A 14,369-nucleotide genomic window follows, 5' to 3' on the forward strand; every position below is an offset into this window, starting at 1 on the left:
TTCCATTCCATTCGGGTTGATTCCATTCCATTCCATTTCATTCCATTCCATTCGTGTTTCATCCATTCCTTTCCATTCCATTCCATTGCATTCCATTCGTGTGATTCCATTGCATTCCATTCCTTTCCATTCGGGTTGACTCCATTCCATTCCATTCCATTCCTTTCCATTCCATTCGGATTGATTCCATTCCATTCCATTCCATTCCATTCCATTCCATTCCATTCCTTTCCATTCCATTCCATTCGGGTTGAATCTATTCCATTCCATTCCATTCCTTTAGATTCCATTCGGATTGATTCCATTCCATTCCATTCCATTCCATTCCATTCCTTTCCATTCCATTCCATTCGGGTTGATTCCATTCCACTCCTTTCCATTCCTTTCCATTAAATTCCATTCGTTTTTATTCCATTCCTTTCCATTCCATTTGGGTTGATTCCATTCCATTCCATTCCATTTCATTCCATGCCATTCCATTCCATTCCATTTCATTCGGGTTGATTCCATTCTATTGCATTCCTTTAAATTCGGGTTGACTCCATTCTAATCCATTCCATTCCAGTCATTTCCATTCCATTCGGATTGATTCCATTCCATTCCATTCCATTCCTTACCATTCCATTCCATTCGGGTTGATTCCATTCCATTCAATTCCATTCGTTTTGATCCCATTCCATTCCATTCCATTCGGGTTGATTCCCTTCCATTCCATTCCATTCCATTCCATTCCATTCCATTCCATTCCATACCATTCCATTCCATTCCATTCGGGATGATTCCATTCCATTCCATTCCATTATGCTTGATTCCATTCCGTTCCATTCCATTCCATTCCATTCCATTTCATTCATTTTGACTCCATTCCATTCTATTCCATTCCATTCGGGTTGATTACATTCCATTCTATTCCATTCCACTCCATTCCATTCCATTCGATTCCATTCTCGTTGATTCCATTACATTCCATTGCATTCCTTTCGAGTTATTTCCATTCCATTCCATTCAATTCCACTCGAGTTGCTTCTATTATATTACATTCGGGTTGATTCCATTCCATTCGATTCCATTCCATTGGGGTAGATTGATTCCATTCCATTCCATTCCATTCCATTCCATTCAGTTCCATTCCATTCCATTCGGATTGATTCCATTCCATTCCATTCCATTCCATTCCATTCCATTCAGGTTACATCCATTCCATTCCATTCCATTCCATTCCATTCGGGTAGTTTCCATTCCATTCCATTCCTTTAGATTCGGGTTGACTCCATTCCATTCCATTCCATTCCATTCCTTTCCATTCCATTGGGATTGATTCCATTCCAGTCCATTCCTTTCCATTCCATTCCATTCGGGTTGAATCCATTGCATTCCATTCCATACCATTTGGGTTGATACCATTCCATTCCATTCCATTCCATTCCATTCCATTCCATTCCATTCCATTCCATTCCATTCGGATTGATTCCATTCCATTCCATTCCATACCATGCCATTCCATTCGTGTTACATCCATTCCATTCCATTCCATTCCATTCCATTCCGGTTGATTCCATTCCATTCCATTCCTTTCCATTCGGGTTGACTCCATTCCATTGCATTCCATTTCTTGCCATTCCATTGGGATTGATTCCATTCCATTCCATTCCATTCCATTCCTTTCCATTCCATTCCATTCGGCTTGACTCCATTCCATTCTATTCCATTCCATTCGTTTTGATTCTGTTCCATTCCATTCCATTCCATTCCATTCGTTTTGATTCCATTCCATTACATTCCATTCCATACGGGTTGATTCCATTCCATTCAATTCCATTCCACTAGATTCCATTCCATTCGATTCCATTCTCGTTGATTCCTTTCCAATCCATTCCATTCCATTCGGGTTATTTCAATTCCATTCCATTCAATTCCACTCGGGTTGATCACATTATATTCCATTCGGGTGGATTCCATTCCATTCCATTCCATTCCATTCGGGTTGATTCCATTCCATTCCATTCCATTCCATTCCATTCCATTCCATTCCATTCCATTCCATTCGGAATGATTCCATTCCATTCCATTCCGTTCCATTCCTCTCGGGTTGACTCCATTCCATTCCATTCCGTTCCATTACATTCCATTCCATTCGGGTTGATTCCATTCCATTCCATTCCATTCCATTCCCTTCGTGTTACATCCATTCCATTCCGTTCCATTCCATTCCTTTCCATTCCATTCGGGTTGATTCCATTCCATTCCTTTCCATTCCTTTCCATTAAATTCCATTCGTGTTTATTCCATTCCATTCCATTCCATTTTGGTTGATTCCATTCCATTCCATTCCATTTCATTCCATGCCATTCCATTCCATTCTATTCCCTTCAGGTTGATTCCATTCCATTCCACTCCATTGCATATGACTTGATTCCATTCCATTCCATTCCATTCCATTCGGCTTTATTCCATTCCATTCCATTCCATTTCATTCGGGTTGATTCCATTCCATTCCATTCCTTTCCATTCGGGTTGACTCCATTCCAATCCATTCCATTCCAGTCATTTCCATTCCATTCGGATTGATTCCATTCCATTCCATTCCATTCATTTCCATTCCATTCCATTCGGGTTGGTTCCATTCCATTCAATTCCATTCGTTTTGATTCCATTCCATTCCATTCCATTCCATTCTATTCCATTCCATTCCATTCCATTCGGGTTGATTCCATTCCATTCCATTCCATACCATTCTGTTCGGTTTGATTCCATTCCATTCCATTCTATTGCATTCGGGTTGATTCCATTCCATTCCATTCCATTCCATTCCATTCGGGTTGATTCCAATCCATTCCATTCCATTCCATTCCATACCATTCGTGTTACATCCATTCCATTCCATTCCTTTCCATTCGGGTTGATTGCATTCCATTCCATTCCATTCCATTCCATTCCTTTCCATTCCGTTAGATTCAGGTTGATTCCATTCCATTCCATTCCATTCGTGTTGATTCCATTCCACTCCATTGCATTCCATTCCATTCCATTCAATTCGGGTTGATTCCAAATCATTCTATTCCATTCCATTACATTCCTTTCCATTACGTTAGTTTCGGGTTGATTCCATTCCATTCCATTCCATTCGTGTTGATTCCATTCCACTCCATTCCATTCCATTCCATTCCATTCCATTCCATTCCATTCCATTCCATTCGGGTTGATTCCAAATCATTCTATTCCACTCCATTCCGTTCCATTCCATTCCACTCCATTCCTTTCGGGGTGATTCTATTCCCTTCCATTCTATTCCATTCCTTTCCATTCCATTCCAATCGGGTTGATTCCATTCCATTCCATTCCATTCCATTCCATTCCATTCCATTCCATTCCATTCCATTCCATTCCATTCCATTCCATGCCATTCGTGTTGATTCCATTCCATTCCATTCCATTCCATTACCTTCCATTCCATTTGTTTTGTTTCCATTCCAATCCATTGCATTCCATTCCATGCCGTTCCATTCCATTCTGGTTCATTCCATTCCATTCCATTCCATTCCATTCCATTCCATTCCATTCCATTCCATTCCTTTCGGGGTGATTCTATTCCATTCTATTCCATTTCATTCTATTCCATTCCATTCCATTCGGATTGATTCCATTCCATTCCATTCCATTCCGTTCCATTCCGTTCCATGCCTATCGGGTTGACTCCATTCCATTCCTTTCCATTCCATTCCATTCCATTCCATTCGGGTTGATTCCATTCCATTCCATTTCATTCCATTCCATTCGTGTTTCATCCATTACTTTCCATTCCATTCCATTGCATTCCATTCGTGTGATTCCATTGCATTCCATTCCTTTCCATTCGGGTTGACTCCATTCCATTCCATTCCATTCCTTTCCATTCCATTCGGATTGATTCCATTCCATTCCATTCCATTCCATTCCATTCCATTCCTTTCCATTCCATTCCATTCGGGTTGAATCTATTCCATTCCATTCCATCCCTTTAGATTCCATTCGGATTGATTCCATTCCATTCCATTTCATTCCATTCCATTCGTGTTTCATCCATTCCTTTCCATTCCATTCCATTGCATTCCATTCGTGTGATTCCATTGCATTCCATTCCTTTCCATTCGGGTTGACTCCATTCCATTCCATTCCATTCCTTTCCATTCCATTCGGATTGATTCCATTCCATTCCATTCCATTCCATTCGATTCCATTCCTTTCCATTCCATTCCATTCGCGTTGAATCTATTCCATTCCATTCCATTCCTTTAGATTCCATTCGGATTGATTCCATTCCATTCCATTCCATTCCATTCCTTTCCATTCCATTCCATTCGGGATGATTCCATTCCACTCCTTTCCATTCCTTTCCATTAAATTCCATTCGTGTTTATTCCATTCCATTCCATTCCATTTGGGTTGATTCCATTCCATTCCATTCCATTTCATTCCATGCCATTCCATTCCATTCCATTTCATTCGGCTTGATTCCATTCTATTCCATTCCTTTAAAGTCGGGTTGACTCCATTCTAATCCATTCCATTCCAGTCATTTCCATTCCATTCGGATTGATTCCATTCCATTCCATTCCATTCCTTTCCATTCCATTCCATTCGGGTTGATTCCATTCCATTCAATTCCATTCGTTTTGATCCCATTCCATTCCATTCCATTCCATTCCATTCCATTCTGGTTGATTCCCTTCCATTCCATTCCATTCCATTCCATTCCATTCCATTCCATTCCATTCCATACCATTCCATTCCATTCCATTCGGGATGATTCCATTCCATTCCATTCCATTATGCTTGATTCCATTCCGTTCCATTCCATTCCATTCCATTCCATTCCATTCCATTCTTTTTGACTCCATTCCATTCTATTCCATTCCATTCGGGTTGATTACATTCCATTCTATTCCATTCCACTCCATTCCATTCCATTCGATTCCATTCTCGTTGATTCCATTACATTCCATTGCATTCCTTTCGAGTTATTTCCATTCCATTCCATTCAATTCCACTCGAGTTGATTCTATTATATTACATTCGGGTTGATTCCATTCCATTCGATTCCATCCCATTGGGGTAGATTGATTCCATTCCATTCCATTCCATTCCATTCAGTTCCATTCCATTCCATTCGGATTGATTCCATTCCATTCCATTCCATTCCATTCCATTCCATTCAGGTTACATCCATTCCATTCCATTCCATTCCATTCCATTCCATTCGGGTAGTTTCCATTCCATTCCATTCCTTTAGATTCGGGTTGACTCCATTCCATTCCATTCCATTCCATTCCATTCCATTCCTTTCCATTCCATTCCATTCGGGTTGAATCTATTCCATTCCATTCCATTCCTTTAGATTCCATTCGGATTGATTCCATTCCATTCCATTTCATTCCATTCCATTCGTGTTTCATCCATTCCTTTCCATTCCATTCCATTGCATTCCATTCGTGTGATTCCATTGCATTCCATTCCTTTCCATTCGGGTTGACTCCATTCCATTCCATTCCATTCCTTTCCATTCCATTCGGATTGATTCCATTCCATTCCATTCCATTCCATTCGATTCCATTCCTTTCCATTCCATTCCATTCGCGTTGAATCTATTCCATTCCATTCCATTCCTTTAGATTCCATTCGGATTGATTCCATTCCATTCCATTCCATTCCATTCCTTTCCATTCCATTCCATTCGGGATGATTCCATTCCACTCCTTTCCATTCCTTTCCATTAAATTCCATTCGTGTTTATTCCATTCCATTCCATTCCATTTGGGTTGATTCCATTCCATTCCATTCCATTTCATTCCATGCCATTCCATTCCATTCCATTTCATTCGGCTTGATTCCATTCTATTCCATTCCTTTAAAGTCGGGTTGACTCCATTCTAATCCATTCCATTCCAGTCATTTCCATTCCATTCGGATTGATTCCATTCCATTCCATTCCATTCCTTTCCATTCCATTCCATTCGGGTTGATTCCATTCCATTCAATTCCATTCGTTTTGATCCCATTCCATTCCATTCCATTCCATTCCATTCCATTCTGGTTGATTCCCTTCCATTCCATTCCATTCCATTCCATTCCATTCCATTCCATTCCATTCCATTCCATACCATTCCATTCCATTCCATTCGGGATGATTCCATTCCATTCCATTCCATTATGCTTGATTCCATTCCGTTCCATTCCATTCCATTCCATTCCATTCCATTCCATTCTTTTTGACTCCATTCCATTCTATTCCATTCCATTCGGGTTGATTACATTCCATTCTATTCCATTCCACTCCATTCCATTCCATTCGATTCCATTCTCGTTGATTCCATTACATTCCATTGCATTCCTTTCGAGTTATTTCCATTCCATTCCATTCAATTCCACTCGAGTTGATTCTATTATATTACATTCGGGTTGATTCCATTCCATTCGATTCCATCCCATTGGGGTAGATTGATTCCATTCCATTCCATTCCATTCCATTCAGTTCCATTCCATTCCATTCGGATTGATTCCATTCCATTCCATTCCATTCCATTCCATTCCATTCAGGTTACATCCATTCCATTCCATTCCATTCCATTCCATTCGGGTAGTTTCCATTCCATTCCATTCCTTTAGATTCGGGTTGACTCCATTCCATTCCATTCCATTCCATTCCTTTCAATTCCATTGGGATTGATTCCATTCCATTCCATTCCAGTCCATTCCTTTCCATTCCATTCCATTCGGGTTGAATCCATTCCACTCCATTCCATACCATTTGGGTTGATACCATTCCATTCCATTCCATTCCATTCCATTCCATTCCATTCAGATTGATTCCATTCCATTCCATTCCATACCATGCCATTCCATTCGTGTTACATCCATTCCATTCCATTCCATTCCATTCCATTCCATTCCATTCCATTCCATTCCATTCCATTCCATTCCATTCCGGTTGATTCCATTCCATTCCATTCCTTTCCATTCGGGTTGACTCCATTCCATTGCATTCCATTCCTTGCCATTCCATTGGGATTGATTCCATTCCATTCCATTCCATTCCATTCCTTTCCATTCCATTCCATTCGGCTTGACTCCATTCCATTCCATTCCATTCCATTCGTTTTGATTCCATTCCATTACATTCCATTCCATACGGGTTGATTCCATTCCATTCAATTCCATTCCACTAGATTCCATTCCATTCGATTCCATTCTCGTTGATTCCTTTCCAATCCATTCCATTCCATTCGGGTTATTTCAATTTCATTCCATTCAATTCCACTCGGGTTGATCACATTATATTCCATTCGGGTTGATTCCATTCCATTCCATTCCATTCCATTCAGGTTGATTCCATTCCATTCCATTCCATTCCATTCGGAATGATTCCATTCCATTCCATTCCGTTCCATTCCCCTCGGGTTGACTCCATTCCATTCCATTCCGTTCCATTACATTCCATTCCATTCGGGTTGATTCCATTCCATTCCATTCCATTCCATTCCCTTCGTGTTACATCCATTCCATTCCATTCCATTCCATTCCTTTCCATTCCATTCGGGTTGATTCCATTCCATTCCTTTCCATTCCTTTCCATTAAATTCCATTCGTGTTTATTCCATTCCATTCCATTCCATTTTGGTTGATTCCTTTCCATTCCATTTCATTTCATTCCATGCCATTCCATTCCATTCTATTCCATTCGGGTTGATTCCATTCCATTCCACTCCATTGCATATGACTTGATTCCATTCCATTCCATTCCATTCCATTCGGCTTTATTCCATTCCATTCCATTCCATTTCATTCGGGTTGATTCCATTCCATTCCAATCCTTTCCATTCGGGTTGACTCCATTCCAATCCATTCCATTCCAGTCATTTCCATTCCATTCGGATTGATTCCATTCCATTCCATTCCATTCCTTTCCATTCCATTCCATTCGGGTTGGTTCCATTCCATTCAATTCCATTCGTTTTGATTCCATTCCATTCCATTCCATTCCATTCCATTCCATTCCATTCCATTCCATTCCATTCGGGTTGATTCCATTCCATTCCATTCCATACCATTCCATTCGGGTTGATTCCATTCCATTCCATTCTATTGCATTCGGGTTGATTCCATTCCATTCCATTCCATTCCTTTCCATTACATATGACTTGAATCCATTCCATTCCATTCCATTCCATTCCATTCGGGTTGATTCCATTCCATTCCATTCCATTCCATTCCATTCCATTCCATTCCATTTCATTCGGTTTTATTCCATTCCATTCCATTCCATTCCATTCCATTCCATTCCATTCCATTCCATTCCATTTCATTCCATTCCATTCCATTCGGTATGATTCCATTCCATTCCATTCCATTCGGGTTGATTCCATTCCACTCCATTCCATTCCATTCGATTCCATTCTCTTTGATTCCATTCCAATCCATTCCATTCCATTCGGGTTATTTCAATTCCATTCCTTTCAATTCCACTCGGTTTGATTACATTTTATTCCATTCGGGTTGATTGCATTCCATTCCATTCCATTCCTTTCAGGTTGATTCCATTCCATTCCATTCCATTCCATTCCATTCCATTCCATTCCATTCGGAATGATTCCATTCCATTCCATTCTGTTCCATTCCTCTCGGGTTGACTCCATTCCATTCCATTCCGTTCCATTCCATTCCATTCCATTCGGGTTGATTCCATTCCATTCCATTCCATTCCATTCCATTCGTGTTACATCCATTCCATTCCATTCCATTACATTCCATTCCATTCGGGTTGATTCCATTACATTCCACTCCATTACATATGACTTGATTCCATTCCATTCCATTCCATTCCATTCGGCTTTATTCCATTCCGTTCCATTCCATTTCATTCGGGATGATTCCATTCCATTCCATTCCTTTCCATTCGGGTTGGCTCCATTCCAATCCACTCCATTCCAGTCATTTCGATTCCATTCGGATTGATACCATTCCATTCCATTCAATTCCTTTCCATTCCATTCCATTCGGGTTGATTCCATTCCATTCAATTCCATTCGTTTTGATTCCATTCCATTCCATTCCATTCCATTCCATTCCATTCCATTCCATTCCATTCCATTCCATTCCATTCGGGTTGATTCCTTTCCATTCCATTCCATTCCATTCCATTCCATTCCATTCCATTCCATTCCATTCCATTCCATTCCATACCATTCCATTCGGGTTGATTCCATTCCATGCCATTCCATTCCATTCGGTTTGATTCCATTCCACTCCATTCCATTCCATTCCATTCCATTCCATTCCATTCCATTCCATTCCATTCCATTCCTTTAGGGGTGATTCTATTTCATTCTATTCCATTTCATTCTATTCCATAACATAACATTCGGATTGATTCCATTCCATTCCATTCCATTCTCTTCCATTCCGTTCCATTCCTTTTGGGTTGACTCCATTCCATTCCATTCCATTCCATTCTATTCCATTCCATTCCATTCCATTCGGGTTGATTCCATTCCATTCTATTACATTCCATTCGTCTTACATCCATTCCATTCCATTCCATTCCTGTCGGGTGATTAAATTCCATTCCATTCCTTTCCATTCGGATTGACTCCATTCCATTCCATTCCATTCCATTCCTTTCCATTCCATTCGGATTGATTCCATTCCATTCCATTCCTTTCCATTCCATTCCATTCGGGTTGATTCCATTCCATTCCTTTCCTTTCCATTCGGGTTAATTTCATTGCACTCAATTGCATTCCATTCCATTCAATTCTGGTTGATTCCATTCCATTCCATTCCATTTCATTCCATTCGATTCCATTCGTGTTGATTCCATTCCATTCCATTCCATTCCATTCCATTCGGGTTGATTCCATTCCATTCCATTTCATTCCATTCCATTCCATTCCTCTCGGGTCGATTCTATTCCATTCCATTCCATTCCATTCTTTTCTTGTTGATTTCATTCCATTCCTTTCCATTCCATTCCATTCCATTCCATTCGGGTTGATTCCAATCCATTCCATTCCATTCCATTCCATACCATTCGTGTTACATCCATTCCATTCCATTCCTTTCCATTCTGGTTGATTGCATTCCATTCCATTCCATTCCATTCCATTCCATTCCATTGCATGCCATTCCATTCCATTCGTATTGATTCCATTCCACTCCATTCCATTCCGTTAAATTCCTTTCGGTTTGACTGCATTCCATTGCATAACGTTCCATTCCAAGCCATTCCATTCGGGTTGATTCCAATCCATTCCATTTCATTCCATTCCATTCCATTCCATTCGTGTTACATCCATTCCATTCCATTCGGGTTGATTCAATTCCATTCCATTCCTTTCCATTCCGGTTGATAGAATTCCATTCCATTCCATTCCACTCCATTCCATTCCATTCCATTCCATTCCTTTCCATTCCATTCCATTCCATTCTGATTGATTCCATTCCATTCCATTCCATTCCATTCCTTTCCATTCCATTAGATTCGGGTTGATTCCATTCCATTCCATTCCATTCGTGTTGATTCCATTCCACTCCGTTCCATTCCATTCCATTCCATTCCATTCCATTCGGGTTGAATCCAAATCATTCTATTCCATTCCATTCCGTTCCATTCGGGTTGATTCCATTCCATTCCTTTCCTTTCCATTCGGGTTAATTTCATTGCACTCAATTGCATTCCATTCCATTCAATTCTGGTTGATTCCATTCCATTCCATTCCATTTCATTCCATTCGATTCCATTCGTGTTGATTCCATTCCATTCCATTCCATTCCATTCCATTCGGGTTGATTCCATTCCATTCCATTTCATTCCATTCCATTCCATTCCTCTCGGGTCGATTCTATTCCATTCCATTCCATTCCATTCTTTTCTTGTTGATTTCATTCCATTCCTTTCCATTCCATTCCATTCCATTCCATTCGGGTTGATTCCAATCCATTCCATTCCATTCCATTCCATACCATTCGTGTTACATCCATTCCATTCCATTCCTTTCCATTCTGGTTGATTGCATTCCATTCCATTCCATTCCATTCCATTCCATTCCATTCCATTGCATGCCATTCCATTCCATTCGTATTGATTCCATTCCACTCCATTCCATTCCGTTAAATTCCTTTCGGTTTGACTGCATTCCATTGCATAACGTTCCATTCCAAGCCATTCCATTCGGGTTGATTCCAATCCATTCCATTCCATTCCATTCCATTCGTGTTACATCCATTCCATTCCATTCGGGTTGATTCAATTCCATTCCATTCCTTTCCATTCCGGTTGATAGAATTCCATTCCATTCCATTCCACTCCATTCCATTCCATTCCATTCCATTCCTTTCCATTCCATTCCATTCCATTCTGATTGATTCCATTCCATTCCATTCCATTCCATTCCATTCCTTTCCATTCCATTAGATTCGGGTTGATTCCATTCCATTCCATTCCATTCGTGTTGATTCCATTCCACTCCGTTCCATTCCATTCCATTCCATTCCATTCCATTCGGGTTGAATCCAAATCATTCTATTCCATTCCATTCCGTTCCATTCCATTCCACTCCATTCCTTTCGGGGTGATTCTATTCCATTCCATTCCATTCCATTCCATTCCATTCCATTCCATTCCATTCCATTCCATTCGGGTTGATTCCTTTCCATTCCATTCCATTCCATTCCATTCCATTCCATTCCATTCCATTCCATTCCATTCCATACCATTCCATTCGGGTTGATTCCATTCCATGCCATTCCATTCCATTCGGTTTGATTCCATTCCACTCCATTCCATTCCATTCCATTCCATTCCATTCCATTCCATTCCATTCCATTCCATTCCTTTAGGGGTGATTCTATTTCATTCTATTCCATTTCATTCTATTCCATAACATAACATTCGGATTGATTCCATTCCATTCCATTCCATTCTCTTCCATTCCGTTCCATTCCTTTTGGGTTGACTCCATTCCATTCCATTCCATTCCATTCCATTCTATTCCATTCCATTCCATTCCATTCGGGTTGATTCCATTCCATTCTATTACATTCCATTCGTCTTACATCCATTCCATTCCATTCCATTCCTGTCGGGTGATTAAATTCCATTCCATTCCTTTCCATTCGGATTGACTCCATTCCATTCCATTCCATTCCATTCCTTTCCATTCCATTCGGATTGATTCCATTCCATTCCATTCCTTTCCATTCCATTCCATTCGGGTTGATTCCATTCCATTCCTTTCCTTTCCATTCGGGTTAATTTCATTGCATTCAATTGCATTCCATTCCATTCAATTCTGGTTGATTCCATTCCATTCCATTCCATTTCATTCCATTCGATTCCATTCGTGTTGATTCCATTCCATTCCATTCCATTCCATTCCATTCGGGTTGATTCCATTCCATTCCATTTCATTCCATTCCATTCCATTCCTCTCGGGTCGATTCTATTCCATTCCATTCCATTCCATTCTTTTCTTGTTGATTTCATTCCATTCCTTTCCATTCCATTCCATTCCATTCCATTCGGGTTGATTCCAATCCATTCCATTCCATTCCATTCCATACCATTCGTGTTACATCCATTCCATTCCATTCCTTTCCATTCTGGTTGATTGCATTCCATTCCATTCCATTCCATTCCATTCCATTCCATTCCATTGCATGCCATTCCATTCCATTCGTATTGATTCCATTCCACTCCATTCCATTCCGTTCCATTCCTTTCGGTTTGACTGCATTCCATTGCATAACGTTCCATTCCAAGCCATTCCATTCGGGTTGATTCCAATCCATTCCATTCCATTCCATTCCATTCCATTCCATTCGTGTTACATCCATTCCATTCCATTCGGGTTGATTCCATTCCATTCCATTCCTTTCCATTCCATTCCATTCCATTCTGATTGATTCCATTCCATTCCATTCCATTCCATTCCTTTCCATTCCATTAGATTCGGGTTGATTCCATTCCATTCCATTCCATTCGTGTTGATTCCATTCCACTCCGTTCCATTCCATTCCATTCCATTCCATTCCATTCGGGTTGAATCCAAATCATTCTATTCCATTCCATTCCGTTCCATTCCATTCCACTCCATTCCTTTCGGGGTGATTCTATTCCATTCCATTCCATTCCATTCCATTCCAATCGGGTTGATTCCACTCCATTCCATTCCATTCCATTCCATTCCTTGCCATTCGTGTTGATTCCATTCCATTCCATTCCATTCCATTGCCTTCCATTCCATTTGGGTTGATTCCATTCCAAACCATTCCATTCCATTCCATGCCGTTCCATTCCATTCGGGTTCATTCCATTCCATTCCATTCCATTTCATTCCATTCCATTCCATTCCTTTCGGGGTGATTCTATTCCATTCTATTCCATTTCATTCTATTCCATTCCATTCCATTCGGATTGATTCCATTCCATTCCATTCCATTCCATTCCATTCCATTCCATTCCGTTCCATTCCTTTCACGTTGACTCCATTCCATTCCATTCCATTCCATTCCATTCCATACCATTCCATTCGGGTTGATTCCATTCCATTCCATTCTATTGCATTCGGGTTGATTCCATTCCATTCCATTCCATTCCTTTCCATTACATATGACTTGAATCCATTCCATTCCATTCCATTCCATTCCATTCGGGTTGATTCCATTCCATTCCATTCCATTCCATTCCATTCCATTCCATTCCATTTCATTCGGTTTTATTCCATTCCATTCCATTCCATTCCATTCCATTCCATTCCATTCCATTCCATTTCATTCCATTCCATTCCATTCGGTATGATTCCATTCCATTCCATTCCATTCGGGTTGATTCCATTCCACTCCATTCCATTCCATTCGATTCCATTCTCTTTGATTCCATTCCAATCCATTCCATTCCATTCGGGTTATTTCAATTCCATTCCTTTCAATTCCACTCGGTTTGATTACATTTTATTCCATTCGGGTTGATTGCATTCCATTCCATTCCATTCCTTTCAGGTTGATTCCATTCCATTCCATTCCATTCCATTCCATTCCATTCCATTCGGAATGATTCCATTCCATTCCATTCTGTTCCATTCCTCTCGGGTTGACTCCATTCCATTCCATTCCGTTCCATTCCATTCCATTCCATTCGGGTTGATTCCATTCCATTCCATTCCATTCCATTCCATTCGTGTTACATCCATTCCATTCCATTCCATTACATTCCATTCCATTCGGGTTGATTCCATTACATTCCACTCCATTACATATGACTTGATTCCATTCCATTCCATTCCATTCCATTCGGCTTTATTCCATTCCGTTCCATTCCATTTCATTCGGGATGATTC

The sequence above is a fragment of the Pan paniscus genome, chromosome Y, assembly GCF_029289425.2.
Source record: "Pan paniscus chromosome Y, NHGRI_mPanPan1-v2.0_pri, whole genome shotgun sequence".
NCBI classification, from domain to species: domain Eukaryota; kingdom Metazoa; phylum Chordata; class Mammalia; order Primates; family Hominidae; genus Pan; species Pan paniscus.